Source organism: Cetorhinus maximus, unplaced genomic scaffold (genome assembly GCF_964194155.1).
Source record: "Cetorhinus maximus unplaced genomic scaffold, sCetMax3.hap1.1 HAP1_SCAFFOLD_1625, whole genome shotgun sequence".
NCBI lineage: Eukaryota > Metazoa > Chordata > Chondrichthyes > Lamniformes > Cetorhinidae > Cetorhinus > Cetorhinus maximus.
In genome coordinates this window covers 40,469-57,642 of record NW_027597565.1, presented here as the reverse complement: position 1 = coordinate 57,642, position 17,174 = coordinate 40,469, and the positions used below count along the sequence as shown (strand labels likewise).

At 43.8% G+C, this 17,174-nt stretch overlaps 1 protein-coding gene and 1 pseudogene across 2 annotated transcripts in view; one reads left to right on the top strand and one right to left on the bottom strand.

Annotated features, from left to right (window-relative positions):
- LOC144676464 (uncharacterized) overlaps positions 1 to 17,174 on the top strand; it is a 54,374-nt gene that overhangs the window by 14,947 nt on the left and 22,253 nt on the right. The window lies entirely within an intron of this gene.
- Positions 3,207 to 12,362, bottom strand: LOC144676462 (uncharacterized; annotated as a pseudogene).

Here is a 17,174-nt window from a genome sequence, read left to right as displayed (position 1 = left end):
TCCTAAATTGATCTTTGGTACGAACTCTACAATTCAGTGTCTGAAAGGTTCCACTGATTAACATCTCCAGTTAGAAAGTGCTGATTAATCCCTGCTGACAATTCTTACTGATTTGCACATTAAGCACAGTGACACATCCATTATCCACCAGAAAGAAGGGGAATGGGGTTTGGAGAATCGAGAGTCCCCAAATGTTACCCCTCCTGTCTAGTACAGAAATCCCCTTGGCACAGGAATGGAGACAAGTCCAATCCAAGTGATGGACTAAGAAATCGCCATCTAATAAACTTATGAAATCTTCAGAAATTTATGGAATATTATAGAAATTGCTCACTCTTATGAAGGAAGCTTCCATAGCAGCTTACTGGATGACAAACACAGGACAGGCCTGTTATCTCTGCCAAGGACGTCTCAAGCACATTTCCTGAAACAAGACATTTCTAACCCTGATGCGATTGAATCTCATGACCCATATTTAAACCAACTGTCTGTCTGAAGGTTAAAACAGGCTCACGAGAGCAAAAAGATTTCAAAGTGACTCGTACTGGCTTCAGCCCAGCACCCACACTCTGGCTCACACCAGTAAACCGTTCAGAGGAGATTGCAGCCACCAGCTACAGAGACCAGCACTCACTCTGAGACATCATGCGTCCGTTTGTCCTCCGGGACTGGTCGACCATTCTGACCTGTCACCGGTCATCTGTTTTCCTGTCTATTTAGCTCTTTGATCATATCTAAACTGTTGCTTCTCAATAAACTACTTTCAAATCACTTCTGAGCTCGGCCCCCTTTTTCAGGTAATCTGTGACTCCCAGACCTAAATCTTACAAGGAGTGTTAGGAGCAGGATCACAGTGGTCGAGGTCATAGGCTTGAGAAGTAACAGTCTTAGTTAAATGTGAATGGGGAAATTCCTAAGTGAAGCCAGGAGTATATAATGACATTAACATATTACAGGGAACGATGGACAGATAGGCTGACAGAGAACATGGACACGCCAGGGGTGAGAGATATCCTGGTGATTGTAGAAGGGTATGATGAGAATTACGAATATATCTCTATAGACTTTCTAAAGAGTTTCAGAAAGGCCAAATTAAATTGAAGAAAGTCCAGAATCAGTTGGAAAATATCCACAAGGTGAATGCAGGTGAAGAATGAGCTGGAAAATCTTTAAATTCTGCACCGGAACTTTTGTTTGAACCATATGTATTTACGACATGCCAATAATTTAGAATTGTGTGAGATTTTCTGCAGGTGGGGAGGATGAATCGAAATTGATAGCTATCACGTTTACTGGATATAGTTTTTACATTTATTCTTGGCAGCTCAAGGGTTTGTGTTGCTGATTCTGATAATTCTAGTAGCTTGAGTATGTTATTGATGGTATGTAATCATGAAATTATGAAAACAAGCTCTTAGCTTAGAAATAACTGGGTTAGCCAGAAATTGGTTTGTGAAAAGTCAGTAAGGATATTTCCTTCTCAAGGTGGGGAGATCTGGAAGAAATAATTGTCCAATAACCATGTAATTTTTAAAGAAATTTACTGATTGTAGGAATCTCTCTCTCTCTCTCTCACTTATGAAGAAAGCTTCCTGGGTTGACAAACACAGGACAGTGTAAGCCTGTTATCTCTGCCAAGGACATGTCTCCAGCACACACCCTGAAACAAGACACACTTGATCGGGTCAGTGGAGGGTGATGGGGGAGGAATCTCATGACCCAAACGTAAACCAACTGTCTAAGTAAAGGTTAACAGGATGCCCTAGAAAGTGATGAGCCACTAAATGACTTCAAGGATTTCCAATGGAAATAGGAGGGATTAACCTGAAAATCTATCCCTTGATAATTGAATAAGCGATTGACAAAAGACCCCCAGAAATAATGTATACAAACAGCCTTTCAAGAGGAAAATCAGTTTAGAGAAGAAAGAACTTCTCAGTGATCTATGCTGGCTTCAGCTGAACACTTTGGCTTAAAGAAACCGAGAAAGGGAGAGACTGTCACCTCCAGCCATGGAGATCAGCATCCCCCTGATCCAGAACCAGTAAATCATTCCGAGGGGACTGCCAACTCCAGCCAAGGAGATCAGCATCCCCCTGATCCAGGACCAGTAAACCATTCCGAGGAGACTGTCACCTCCAGCCACAGAGATTAACATACTCTTGCTTCTCCCTATCCATTTGTCCAATCAGGGACCAGTAAACCGTTCTCACCTGTGATGGGTTGTATGTCCTTTCTGCCTTTTTAACTGATGTATCGTATCTAAACTGTTGCTTCTTAATAAAATGCTTCAAAACACCTACGACTTCAAACCCCTTTTTGGGTAATCTGTAACTCCTGGACTAAAATCTTACACTTGACCATGAGAGTAACTGAAGGTACGAGAACTGAAATAATCTGGAGTAATGATGAGGTGTTATTTGTGGTTCAGTGTTTGCATTCGTATCTCTCAGTCAGGAGGCTGTGGGTTGAAATCCACATCTAGAAACATGAGTTTAAAATCCAGGTTGATATTTTGATGCAGTACTGAGGGAGCACTGTCAGTCTATGGCCCCATCTGTCCTCTCATTTGGGTGTAAGAGTTCCCAGGATGTTCTTCCAAAGAGCAAGGGAGTTCTCCCTGCTGTACTGCTTCATTTTTATCCTCAACAAACATCACTGAACAGGTTATCTGATCACAATCACATTTCTATTAGTGAGATCTTGCTGTGCACAATTTGGTGACAACATTTCATACATTACAACAGTGACTACACTTCAAAAAACTTAATTGGTTGTAAAGCACTTATGGACGTCCTGAAGTTGTGAAAGGTGCTATATAAATACAAGTCTCCATTAACAAAGGAGAAAATGCCCAAAAATACAACAGTTGGTAACAGGACACCAATCAGTCTCCTCTTATCTTAGAGAAATGAAGGACTGGGACACTGTGTTTGACACAAAGCTGATTTATTTAACCTATACCCAGAATATTAAACTCCAGCCCAGTTACAAGGATTACTAACACCAAAAGAAACAAACTCTAACTTTCAAAATGAAACGGTTCAGTCCTGGATGTGATTAACAGCAACAATAACAGCAGAATCCAAGCCCTGCAACTTGTGAACTCGCTGGTGTGTCTGCAGGGTGGATGAACGAAAGAATCCCTTCCCACAGATGGGGCAGGTGAATGATCTCTCCCTGGTGTGAATGCGCTGGTGTTTCAGTCAGAGGGAATGCTGAATGAATCCCTTCCCACACACAGAGCAGGTGAACGGCCTCTCTCCAATGTGACTGCGCTGGTGAGTCAGCAAGTCCATTTTGCCTTTAAAGCTCTTATCACAGTCGGAACATTTAAAAGGTCTCATGTCAGAGTGAACACGTTGGTGTGAAGTGAGATGAATTCATTTCCACAATCAGTGCAGGTGAACGGTCTCATCCCAGTGTGAATGCGCTGGTGTCTCAACAAGGTGGATAACTGAGTGAACCCCTTCCCACACACAGAGCAAGTGAACAGCCTCTCCCCACTGTGAACTCTCTGATGATCCAACAGTTTGCATAACTGAGTGAATGCCATCCCACACTTAGGGCATGTGAATGGTTTCTCCCCAGTGTGAACTCGCTGGTGTAACTGAAGGCTGGATAACTGAGTGAATCCCTTCCCACACATAGCACAAGTATACGGCCTCTCCGTGAACTCGCTGGTTAGTCAGCAGGTTTTGTTTTCTTTTAAAGCTCTTCTCACAGTCAGAACATTTAAAAGGTCTCGTGTCAGAGTGAACGAGTTGGTGTGCAGTGAGGTGGGTTAGTCGAGTGAATCCCTTCCCACAATCTGAACAGATGAACGGCCTTTACCCAGTGTGATTGTGTCAATGAATTTCCAACGCAGTTGGTGATGTGAATCCCTTCCCACAGTCTCCACATTTCCATGGTTTCTCCGTGGTGTCAATGTCCTTGTGTCTCTCCAGGTTGGATGATTAGTTGAAGTCTCGTTCACACAGAACACGTGTATGGTTTCTCCGCACTGTGAATGGTGCAATGTATTTTCAGGCTGTGTAACTGGTTAAAGCTCTTTCGACAGTCAGGGCACTGGAACACCCTCACTGCGGAATGTATGTGCTGGTGTTTTTCCAGCCACAGGCAGAACATACAAAAAATTCTCCTTCCACGTTCAACTGCCAATGATATTCAGGTCCTGATGAATCGAGTGACTTTGTCAGATCTGCAGAATTTTTTGCAAATTACCTCCTTCTAATCCCTGGAAAAGAAGTTGACAGTGTCAGTATCACTATCAGCCCAGGATTGAAATTCAGAATAGGCAATTCTAGTTCCTACAGAAAACTCTTTCTTCTCTTGTTTCTACAAAGATGGGTTCAATCAAGGTAAAAGAAGTGACATCAGCAACAAACCCCTAACAAGAATTCAGAGAACATTTCTATCTAAACCAGAATCTTGTTCACCGTGTCTATACCCTGTCTATCACTCTGTACCCTGATGTCCCCACCAGCTGATGAAGGTGGACACCACATGCTCCCTCTCCAGAGTTACTGGGGCACAGGCGAGACTGCGAAAGAGGCCGGCAGCTGGTGTGAAGCCATGCCACTGTCGCCACCCCGCACCCCCCCCCCCCCCCCCCCCCCCACGCCCACCATATCCCCCGTCCATCTTCAATCTACAAATTGTTGTTTTAACCAAGACCAGGTTCAGGAGAAGATCCTCTAACTTACCTAGCCCCTCCACATTGGACAGGCAAAGATTGTAATCAAACACTGAGGAGCAGCCCCTTCAGGTAACGATACAGGGGCTGCAAACTCTCACAACGAATGTATGCATGGCCCATGGACTCCTCGAGGTTGCAAACATCACCTGGGCACTCATGAATGCAACGGACACTAGGACCCGGATGGGAACAGAGGCCGTGAAAGTCCGCCCATTCGGTTACGTCACCAAGACGCGAGCATTCTGCTCCCTGCTGAACCAACAGGCCGTTTCGTGGGAAGAGACCCGAAGCTGCAGGTTTGTTTTCGGGGCATGAGGCCTTCCGCAGGTGTTTAGAAACCCTCCCCTTCGATTCCGCATCCATTCTGGTGATACGACAGACAAGCGGCTCTCCAGAGCCATCATTGCGCATGCTCCAAACGATGGGTAGAAATGCGCGTGCGCACTGCTCTCCTGTAGTGCGGATAGGAGGCATTCACCATTGCGAGGGATGCTGGGTAATGTCCCCGCCACGGAAAGTCCTAACCAGTGTATAGAGATTTATTTTGATATGACGTGGATTTTTGAGCGCGGTGGTGTGGAAATCAATGAAAATCGGATCCAAGTTATACAGAAACCCGAGTAAAACTCTCCTTCCATCTTATGTGCATAAGCCAGCAGTTTTTCCATCCACGGGTCTTTAGGGTCAGGGAATCCAGCTAGAACTAGTTTGTGTACAAGGTGATTGCGTGGATCCTGAGCTGTGGAGGGATTTACACAAAACAATGGTAATTTTAAAGGTTGAAGGCATCGAAATTTTTACTCCATTCTGAAGACCAAGAATGTTACCTTAACTACTGAAAGAGAGAAAAAGTGAAACATTGTCCATTTAAATATTGGAAATAGGTTAAAAATGAGGGGGAAATCAAACTCCATATCTTTAACAGATATTGACATGGAAAGAGGGAAATGATTGACCTTCAGAGATCCAGTCCACTTGTGAATCAATCACCACTCACCAACACTGTTACACTGTCAGAGTTCAGGGGCTCAGAGGGAAAAAAAATTGCTGCTGTGAATCTAATTTGGGAAGTACAGTTAGAGAAACAGGATTCAATTTATAAACTAAAGTATTGAAATTCAACTAACAATAATTGTTTCCAATTAACATATTCATTTTGCCCAGCACTCGTGGGAAATGTTCACTGTTTTATACTATTCTATTTTTCTATGATTATGATGCATGACCTTCCCCTCCATTCTGTAACATATAAATGGTGAAGCATTCTACCCAGAATGTTCCATGTGGGTGAATATGGCCAATCTTCATCAGAAGGGCCGTAACGTACAGGTGGGGGAAGGCCCCACCTCTCCCGGAAGGAAGGGATCTGCTGGACACAGCCTCTCCCACCTTACAAATATGTGGGGCTTCTTCATATTGCAACATCCCAGCCAATTCGTAGTTGTGAGATTGCAGGAGAGTAATGTTTTTACTTAGGCTGGGAGAGTTTGATGGGACAGTGTCGAGGGCGTTTAACTCTCTATCAAAACCGTGCTGTACCTGCTCTGTGGCACTGTTTGATGTGGCATGTTGTGGGAGTTCTCTGTATCTAAGCTGGGCTGTACTCGCCCTGGACATGTTTAACGAGACGATTTGGAAGAAGCTTTGTTCGGCCTCTAATTCTCACACGTGTTGTACCTACCTTGGGAATATTTGATGGGAAAGCGTAGCGGGACCTTTACTCTGTTTCTAATACATGTTGTACCTGCCCTGAGTGAATTCCACATTGGAACAGGCAGTGAGATAATGTTATTCCCCTTCACACAATGTTTGCCTGAAAATCTCATATGAGAGACCTAATAATGTCTTTGTATTGAGTTCATCTCCTGACCCTGGCTCAGTGTCAAGAACATGCATTATCTGTCCTTTCAGATCATTGGTCTATTCATGTCCAATCTTATCTTCAACAGGACCTCCTAGAACCTGCTCTGATTGCAGATTCTTAGTTTTAATTTGTGTAAGTGCCTTTGCTATTGAGAAATGTTTGATAGAGTTATTAAAATTATTCAGATCTTCCTCACCTGGCTTCCCTCTGTCTACATTCCCCACCTTGAGGCTCAAGAATGTTCTTCCTTTTGTAGCTTCAAAGCTTTTCTCTTGGTCAGTGCAAACATTTCCATTATATCCTTTCTCCTTGTTACCTGTCTTTGAATTCTCTTCATCAACCAGACCATGAACGTTAGGGGACTTAGCATCATCGGTAATACCAAGAGGAAATTAGAGGCAGTTATTATCCAAGTATGTTGTTCTGTATTTCACACTATTTGCTACGGGGGCTGATCACCCAGTGTAACAATGGACCATACAATATTAACAGTAAGAGGTGGAATTTAATGTGTTTATTTCTATCCTGATTGTTTTAAAGTCTGTTTCTCCATGGAGTATGTGTAATGCATTGATAATATAAAATGTCTCATCCTACTAACCACATTAATCACTTTATGCTGTTGTGTTGTTGAGTTCCTGAGCATGTCTGGGATTCATTCCTCAGAGCAGGTTCACCATGCATTTCAACATGTTAGTTACTTCAAATGTAACCAATCACATCTACACACTCACACCAGTATCCCAATATCATGCTACACATGCCGTCTGATACAAGCCATTCTTGACTTTCAGGTAATCTTACCAAAAGATCAGGAGGGTGTCTGACGATCTTGACTTATCTCCCCATTGCAGGGTGCAATGCCTCAGGTACTGACCAGACAATTAAATGCATTTACCTTGAAAAGTTCAGAGGCAAGAAAACTAAAATCTCCAAGAAAAGGCTTTCAACTTATTAGTCTCATTTACACTTTCCTTTCTTCCGCTTAAATGTACATGGATACAAAATTGAGCTATTTTATTGACCTATACCCAGGATGAGTTCTTACAATTTCCATTTGTTCATATGATTTTCTCTATCTTTTACTCAAAGTGGGCCATCCCATTAATTATCATTCTATCTCATTTATGAGCCCTGGAGGAACTTAACTGTCCAACTCAATATTCACGTAATATGGTGTTTTTACATCAGAGATAGAAATACTTACAATTCTCCCATATCTCCCGTTCTCAAGTACTTTGTCTTAAAAGGTAACAAATGGGATAAAGCCAAACCATTAAAAGGCAAAGTCTTTAGTTCAAATTGTCACAGTGGAAAGGGTTAACTATTCTGCTTGTTTGCGGAAAGGTTGGAGCAAACATTCTCAAATGTGCCCAATTGTATCAACTTTACATAACTTTTCTTTTCAGATCAAAGATGAGCCAAAGACGATTTTTGTTTCTCCAATTCTTTTGGTATTTCTCACAGCTCTTTTGTTCTCTCTTCAGATTACTGTTACGATCCCAGCTGACGTTCATACTGGACAATAAGATCCCAGAGTGAATCCTGGTTTGAGAGATCCTAATTTTCTTTGAAGAAACCGTGGAGGAAAAGTCATCAACAGGAGTCTGTTGACGAATTTCTAACGCAAGGAATAAACTATTTATTAAACAAGAAAAAATGAACTATATTATGCCAGACAAATAATGGGAAAGATCTCAATACCAACACAAGAAGACACTTCAGACACACACTATTCCTTTACCCCAACAATATCTTTACAGGGAAGAGTTACCACGAGATTGACACAAAAGCTTCTCGCTTCGGACTGCCACAGTTGCAAACAATTTTCTTCCGGTGAAATCCTGAGCATTCACTCGATGCTTATCACCCAACTTGTATCTCTCCCTGAAACACCCAAAAAACACATTCTGAACTCTTTGCTTCTTCAACTGCAAAGTGAACAAATGAGTTCCCTAAACTCTATCTTCCAGTAGCATCTCTGCTAAACTGATCAATTTACTGAGTTCTATTAGCTGATTATTCAGTTAACTACTGTCCCCAAGAGCCTCAGAATTTTTCTTATCAGAGAGCTTAAAATTCCTGTCCTCTCTCTCTGACACACTCTGAACACTCAATGACAGATGCGACCAAAGCAGATTCCATGGATTTCTCAACACCCCACCCAGACGTTTGTCACATTGTGAGCCAATCAATCCCACAGAAACTTTGTCTTTCTCATGAGGGTTTCTGATCTCCACATCTGAAGACCTTGCCTTGGAATTCTTTCCAAAAGTATTCCGACTCGGGCAGTTTCAACAATGGCCCACCTCACAGGGTTTTAATCTCTCCTTCTGAGATTCCTTTCCCCTGGATTCTCGAGCACACTCAAGCATCACATTCCAAGCACAATTTCAGATCTTTGGCTGTGCCAAGCAGAACACCACTGCTTCAAAGAGGTACCCAACAGCCCACAGCATTGAGTCACCAACCTTCAGCTGCCTTCTCGGATCTTCAGGGCTTCTCTCAAGCCCAATTCACTATAAGTCTGCTCACTGCAGCTCCTTCTTTAACTCTGAACCTATTTCTCTGCTCCTTTCCTTTACCTCATTCAAGGGGATCTATTCCTGTCCCCTCTCTTCATTCCTTACCTGGAACTACCTTTTGGGACCTCTCCCTGGTTTGGGAGCTTCTCCCTGTCCCTGTCCCAAGTCCTGCTCCCTGGGACACCTCCAAGATAATGGTGCTCCGTTTCAGGTCATCTGACTTGCATTTCCAAACTGAACCAACAGAGATGAGTTGAGGTTTCATCACACACCTTTTCAAATGTGTAATATAACTGAAGAAAAATGAAACTAAATAAGTTAGCATTGAAGTTTCAACCTTCTTAGACCAAAAAGAGTCAAAGAGGGTGGAGCTTCCCACAGCTTGTCAACTCCAGCTCATAATTTCAAGGCTGAAGCTTATCTTTAGGGAATCCAACTTTTCAGTGCCTTTGATAATTCTACAAGTAAATTGTGATTAATGCTACAAGGTTTAATTTAATCAGTAATTGTAATATTTCACTTTTCTCAGCACAGAAGCTGGCAGCATTTTAAATCCCAATTGTATGCTTCTCTTGTAGCTGGTGTATGGAGAAGATCATGTCCACTGTAGATCCGCCAGCACAGAAACTGCACTGTGCTTCTGGGTACACATGACCGCAGTGAAGGTCTTCCCTATGATACTAAGGAATGAGATACCCCTGTAGTTGTTGCAATCCCCTCTGTCACCATTGTTTTTGTATATTGTGATGAGTTTTGCATTATGCATATCTTGTGGAACAGATCCTACTTTTCAGAGAAGGAGGTGGTCACAATATCTGGGACTTCCTGTGCCTGAGCAGTTTGGTTAGAACACTATCCTTGCCGGGTGATTTACTGCTTGCTAAGCAATAATTGGCCTGTTCAAACTCAAATGATGCAGGTTCCTCATCCAACGCAACCATGATGGGAAGCTGCAGGAGAGTCAAATGGAGACTGAGAGATGTACGTCTCACAGGAGTACAGCTCACAGTAATGTTCAACCCAGTGGGATATCTGTTTACTTCTGTCAGTGAGTACGTCACCATCCGTGATTTCAGGGGTCAACTTTGGTGATGGTCGGACCAAGCACCCTCTTGATCCCATCATACATAGCACATACATTTCCACTGTCACAGGCAGTTTGGATTTCTTGATATAGGCTGATCCAGTGTTTATTTGCACAGGATCTCCCTGTCTTTTACATGACTGTCTTGACTACTTTCAAATTGTGCAGTGTTCTAGCTGTTGGGTTTATGTTGTGCATCAGGTAGGCTTTGCTTTTTGCTTCAATGACAGATGTCATCTCAGCTGAATAGGTCCTAAACCAGTCTTTGTTGAGGGTTCCACCTTTACCAAATGTTGCTGCTGCTGTGTCAGAAATGATTGAATCAGCGACTTCCAAACTTCATCAATATCAATGTTGATTGATGAAGCTTTTATTGATGTGCCTGTAAAATATTTACTGCTTTGTTTAATGTTCCTTATTAATTTAACCTCATGATGAAGGTATCACTGAAGAATGTGCAAGTCAGTAAGAATTGTCAGCAAGGATTAATCAGCACTTTATAACAAGAGATGTAAAAAATGGAACCTTTCTGACACCAAATTATAGATTTATATAAATTAGGATTGAAGTAACAGTTCATAATTTTATTGTAAACTTGTTCTTGAGAAGAGTTCTTGTATTAAGGGGTAAGATCACAAATGGTGCTTTCAAAAGGGTCATTGCAGCCCCGAAAGTCAGTGACATCTCCAGAATATTAAACTCCAGCCAGTTATAAGGTTGTGAATATCAGCAAGAACAAACCTAATATTGTCGGACTATCAGTCCTGGGTGTGATTACCAGCAGCAATAACAGCAGAGTCCAACCCCTGTAATCACTTGTGAACTCACTCGTGTCTCAGCAGGTGTTGTGACTGAGTGAATCCCGCCCCACACAAGAAGCAGGTGAATGGTCTGTCCCCGGTGTGAACTCGCTGATGTGTCAGTAGTTGGGATGACCAAGGGAATCCCTTCCCACACACGGAGCAGGTGAACGGCTTCTCCCCGGTGTGAGTACGTTGGTGTTCATTGAGGTCGGTTGACTGCCTGAAACTCTTTCCACAGGAAGTACAGCTGAATGGATTCTCCTTTGTGTGCATTCGATGGTGTGACTGGAGGGTGAATACCTGAGTAAATCCCTTTCCACACACGAAGCAAGTGAATGGTCTCCCACCCATGTGAATCCGCTGGTGTTCAGTGAGGATGGATGAAGACTTGAACTTCTCTCCACAGGTTGTGCAGCTGAATGGCTTCTTCTCAGTGTGAACTCGCTGGTGTGATGGAAGGCCGGATGACCGAGTGAATCCCTTCCCACACACAGAACAGCTGAACAGCTTCTCCCGTGTGTGAATGCGCTGATGGATTTTCAGCCGGGATGAAGAATTGAATTCTTTTCCACAGTCCTCACATTTCCATGGTTTCTCCATAGTGCTGCTGTCTTTGTGTCTCTTAAGGTTTGAGGATCAGTTGAAGCCTTGTCCAGACACACTGAACACATGTACAGTTTATCCCCACTGTGAATGGTGTGAAGTTTTTTCAGGCTGTGTAACTGGTTAAAGCACTTTCCACAGTCAGTTTACTGGAACACTCTCACTCAGGTGAATGTGTGTCTTGGTGATTTTCCAGTCACACTGATGTTTGAAACATTTCCACACAGACTGAACAGGCAAACATTTCTCCATCCACATTGAAAGGCTGATGATCTTCAGGTCCTGATGAATCGAGTGACTCTATCAGTTTATGCTGTGATGTTCGGTTTGAGCCTCCTGTCTGTAAATCCACCCGTTCTAATATCCTAGAAAAGGATTTACAAAACTCATCACTGTAAATACAGGACAGAAATTCTGAACAGACAAGTCTTGTTTCTATGGAACATGTTTTCCCCTCATGTTCCTGCAAATCCTCATCCCACACACTCTCCCTCCTACCGTGCTGAAATCCAAATCCCAGAGTGACCAACCTTACTGTATTTTACAGAATTGTCCCCTATTTGAGAGTCAGTTATTCTGGTCTTCCTGGTGCCGGAACTCCGTTTTGTCCCTTAAATTGGACCGGTCAATGGGACTAGCGGAATAATATTTCGGCACAGACTAGAAGGGCCGAATGGCCTATTTTTCTGTGCTGTAGTGTTCTATGGTTCTGGTCGCTCTCCATACAGAACCCTGTCCCCCACTGTTTCTGTGCTCCAACAGCTCTGGCAGCCAATTCACCGCATCACCCCCCGCCTCAGGCAACACCCCACCCAACAAACCCCCACCCACTCGTATGGACTCCCAAGGCAGGCTGTCCCTCAATTTTCTTCCTGTGATATGGTCATCCTGCCAAACCCTTCATACCATATCCACCATTCCTTTCCTCACTCCCAGTTTTATCCCTCTGTCTACTCTGGCTGGGTTCTGTTCTCAAATACCTGTGTGGAAAGTGAGAATATAATCGATGAATCAATCATTTTCTCTCCTGGTCACTGGGCCCCTGAAGCCCCGCCCACTTACTGTTGCTTCAGCAAGAAAGTAAAAGACCCGGAGCAACAAACGCGGGTCCTGCAGGTTCTTATTGGGAGTTTGGGGCCTCCAGCGGGTGTTTCTGAATCCTCCCCGCCCACCTCCCAGGGTTTCCTTCCTTCCCACAGATCAGATTCCTCATTGATTTGAGCCCAAAGTGTAACCTCTTATTTATTGTCCCCCCCTCCCCCATCCTCTGATGTGAACCATCCTCCACTCGCTGACCCAGGATGGCGGCCGTTAACCTGGGCCTGTTCCCGGGAGGGAGAAGCCCCGCAGCTGCAAACCAGGCGCTGATAATTATTCATAACGGTCACTCCAGCTCACAATGCCCGGGCAGTGATTGACGGCAGGTACGGACCAATAGGAATAGGGGATGGGGCTGTAGGACCGAACGAGAGCGGTTGGTCCTCCAATCGGACTGAATGGGGGGGGCGGGGCTGAGCCCATAACTCCATCATCCCTCATTGTCTCCGCAGGCGCCCCGGCTGCGCACTGTCCCCGATAAAGGTGGCGGCCGTTAACCCGGGCCTGTCTCGGAGAAAAGCCCGAGAAGCTGTCGCCCTTTCAAATACTGTGCCCAAGCTTCGTATTCTGGGCTGGAGGCTTACACGAGGTGTTTATGAAGCCTTCCAACACACCCGCCGGCTCCTTTCCTCCCTCCTGACCCACCCGGCGGTAACTCACCAGCTGAGAATTTCCACACAGCCGCTTCAGTCATCCGCCATCGTCGGCAATGCGCATGCTCCAGCTCACAATGCCCATCATCAATAGGTAGATGGGGCAGGGTTCGAGGACCGAGAGGGAGCGGCTGGTCCTCCAACCAATCGGAATGAATGAGGGGCGGGGCTGAGCCCGGATCTCCCTCATTGGCTGAAACTCTGCATCATTTTGAAAGATTTGTCTCAAACTCCAGGAGAAAACTGGACCTTTCTGTTTGTGGCTTAAAACAGATGAAACCCTGTGGGTGTGGAGCAAATATTTCAACATTTGTTACTGAAATGTGGGAACATGATGAAACAATGGACACACAATTCAAGGGCTGACTTTGAGGAATAACTGGGCAGACAGGGAATGTCACCATTGGAACAAGGAGAGTCTCTGGTTTCAATAAATGAACTGGAAGAAGGGTTAGGATAGGTTAGGGAGAAGGTTAATACTGTCATCATTCAGAACAACAAAGAATATAAAGGAAGAACTGATTTCAAAGACAAACTCTTGTATTATGTATGGATGAGATATGCTGAATAAGTTTAAAAGGGGTTTTCTATATTAGACAAAATCTAGAACTCAGATGAGGATATGGATTGGTGTTCGGTGGGAAGATCTGGATCAGTGTTTTACTCCAGGAAGCCTTAAAGTCAGGGTGACAGTATTTCAGAACAGATTTCTGTGATAGCAGCAATCCCATTGCTAACTGTCAGTATGACCAATGGAAGTATTTAAAGTGGAGACCAGAGGGGTGCTTAAGGATGATGTACACAAGGAATTTGTGAACTATCTGAGGATAACAGTGTGCGGAAAGGAAGGGATGTGGAAAGGAGCAGACATTTCATGTTGTTCCAGGCGAAGTGGGTCCTAGTTGTGTCGGAGTCAGGTTTTACACAGCACAAGGTCAGCCTGTGGTTTCACCCTGGATGAAGAATCTCTGAATGGTACCATTCAAATCACTCGATGGGATTCTCTGAGAACCAACATCGTCTGCTCAAAGAGAGGAAGGTTTTGTGTTACAGCTAATGAGAAGCAGCATACACACTCAGAGACCTACATACAAAGACCCATATGCTCTCTCACACACAAGCACACACATCCACATGTACACAAACTAACACACACAGCCATCCTCCCCCCACCCACCCCCGCACATTCTCACATGGAACAGGTCCTGTGCCATTGGATGGACACTTGCCACCCTGAATAAAACTGGGGATAAAGTATTGATGTCTGTAAGGGCCATAATATTAGATAAATCCAAGTAAATATTACTCTTGACTCCCTTGTAGATCAAAAATCTGTCTAACTCAGCCTTGAATATATTCAATGACCTGGCCTCTACTGCTCTCTGGGGTAGAGAATTCCAAAGACTGACGACCCCCTGAGAGAAGAAATTCCTCCTCATCTCTGTCTTAAATGGGAGACTCCTTAGTTTTAAACTGTGTCCCCTAGCTCTAGATTTCTTCATGATGGGAAACATCTGCTCAGTATCTACACTGTCATCCCCCCCAGAATCTTCTTTGTTTCAGTAAGTTCACCTCTCATTCTTCTGAATCCCAACAAGTATGGGTGCAACCTGTTCAACCTTTCCTCATAAGACAACCCCTTCATCTTAGGAGTTGGCCTAATGAACCTTCTCTGAACTGATTCCAATGTTAGTATATCATTCCCTAAGTAAGAAGACCAAAACTGTACAAGTACTCCAGCTGCTGTCTCACCAATGCCCTGTGTAGTTGTAGCAAGTTCCCTACTCCACCCCCTTCCAATAAAGGCCAACACTCCATTTGTCTTCCTCATTACTTGCTGAACCTTCATGCTAATTTTTCATGATTCATGTACAAGAACACATGAGGGAGTGGTAGAGGCAGGAACCCTCACAACATTTATGAAGTATTTAAATGACCACTTGAAATGCCATAGCATACAGGGCAATGGGTCAAGTCCTGGAAAATGGCCAGCACAATCACAATGGGCCCAAGGGCCTGTTTCTGTGCTGTATAAGTCTATGACTCTATGACTATGACTCTATGACACCCAGATCCTTCTGTACTGCAGCATTGTGCAGTCTCTCACCTTTTAAATAATTTTCTACTTTTATATTCTTCCCGCCAAAGTGGGAAAGCTCCCATTTTCCCACATGATGCTCCATCTGCCAAATTTTTGTCCATTCAGGTAACCTATCCATGTCCTTCTGCAGACTCTTGGTATCCTCCTCACAACTTGCTTTGTATCATCAGTGATTTTGGCTACAATACAGTCAGTTCCTTCATCCAAGTCATTATTAGAGCCGGCTGCTTTTGTCTTCTTCAATTGTGGGTGATATTGGTCCCCATTCTCCTGGACACTGAATCCATCTTGTTCTAAACTGGGTTCAATGTCAGACAGTTCAGGGAGTCAGGAATCATTCACCTCTAGACCTACACTGACAGACAAAACTGCAGACAGTTCTCAGTAAGGATTCCTCTGGTTCCTCACTTTAGTCAGTTGTCTGGACCATTAGTCAGGATACTGAAACCCACCTTTCTTACAGTCCACTCCTGGAGGCCCCATCCCTGAGCCTACAATCTTCAGCAGGGTCAGTGGTGGAGTTCCACAGCGGGAGTGATCTCAGAGTAACTATCAGGAATGCACCCTTGGGGATGTTCCAAGGCACATGGTTTTAGTTATCCTGGTGTCTTACACACACACACATTAATAAAACAGGGAGTTTCTGAAAACACGCTGCAGGTCCTCCTTTATTTGGAGATCAAATGTCTGCTGTATGATTGTCCCAGAAGTTAACAGGCTTCTGTGAATCCTCCAGTTAGATGTTCCCAGTTTTAAATTGGTTTATTTTAAATGTTTTAACACCAGCTTTAAAGTGCTAGATTCAGGACTGCCACAAAAACACATTAAATCTCCATGGAATAATTACCACAGTCATTCTCTTAAATTTAAACCTGCTATTTCACTTTTAGTCAGAAACAGATCACAACTTTACACCAATCTCTGATTTGACAGCACATTTCCAGCATTCACCGTTGTTCTTCCTGACTCTAAACACAGTTGTGAAGGAGCCTTCTGTTCCGTGTCTAGGAGCTCTGAACCATGGAAGACAGCGGCTGGGACACATTTCTTACATACCCCAGGATTAACCCACATGGGGACTTTGTCGTCAGTGAAGAGAGATGAAAAAGACCCTGTCAGTGTGACCCTGAAGGACTGTGTCCAGGCTGAAGTTCTGTTCCTGCCGTATGATCTTACCCTAGCTTGTCCTTTCTGAGTTCCAGCCAGGTGATGTTAAACACTCAGGTGGGAAAGACAAAAATCTACAACATGTTGAAAACAAAGCTGTTTTATTTCACATTTATCCAGAATATTAAACTCCAGTCCAATTAGCGAGGTTATTAACATCATCAGAAACAAGCTCCAACTGTCAGAGTAAAAGCATCAGAAAGTTCTGGTACAGAAAAAGGCCATTTGGCCCATCGTGTCTGAACTGGCTGAAATAAAGCTATTCAGCCAATCCCACTTTGCAGATCTTAGTTTGTCACCCTGTATGTTCCAGTAATTCAACTGCATATCCAAGTCTTTCTGTTAAATGCAATGAGGGTTTCTGCCTGTACGACCCAATCAGATAGTGAGTTCCAGACTTGCACCACCCATTGGCTGAAATGATTTCTCCCTCCCCCTCTCATTCCTTCTGCCAATTATTTTAATTCTAAACTATACCCTCCCTCTGGTTATTGATCTCTCTGCTAAGAGAAAAAGGTCCTTCCTGTCCACTCATTCTGGGCCCCTCATAATTTCATACACATCAATTAAATCTCCC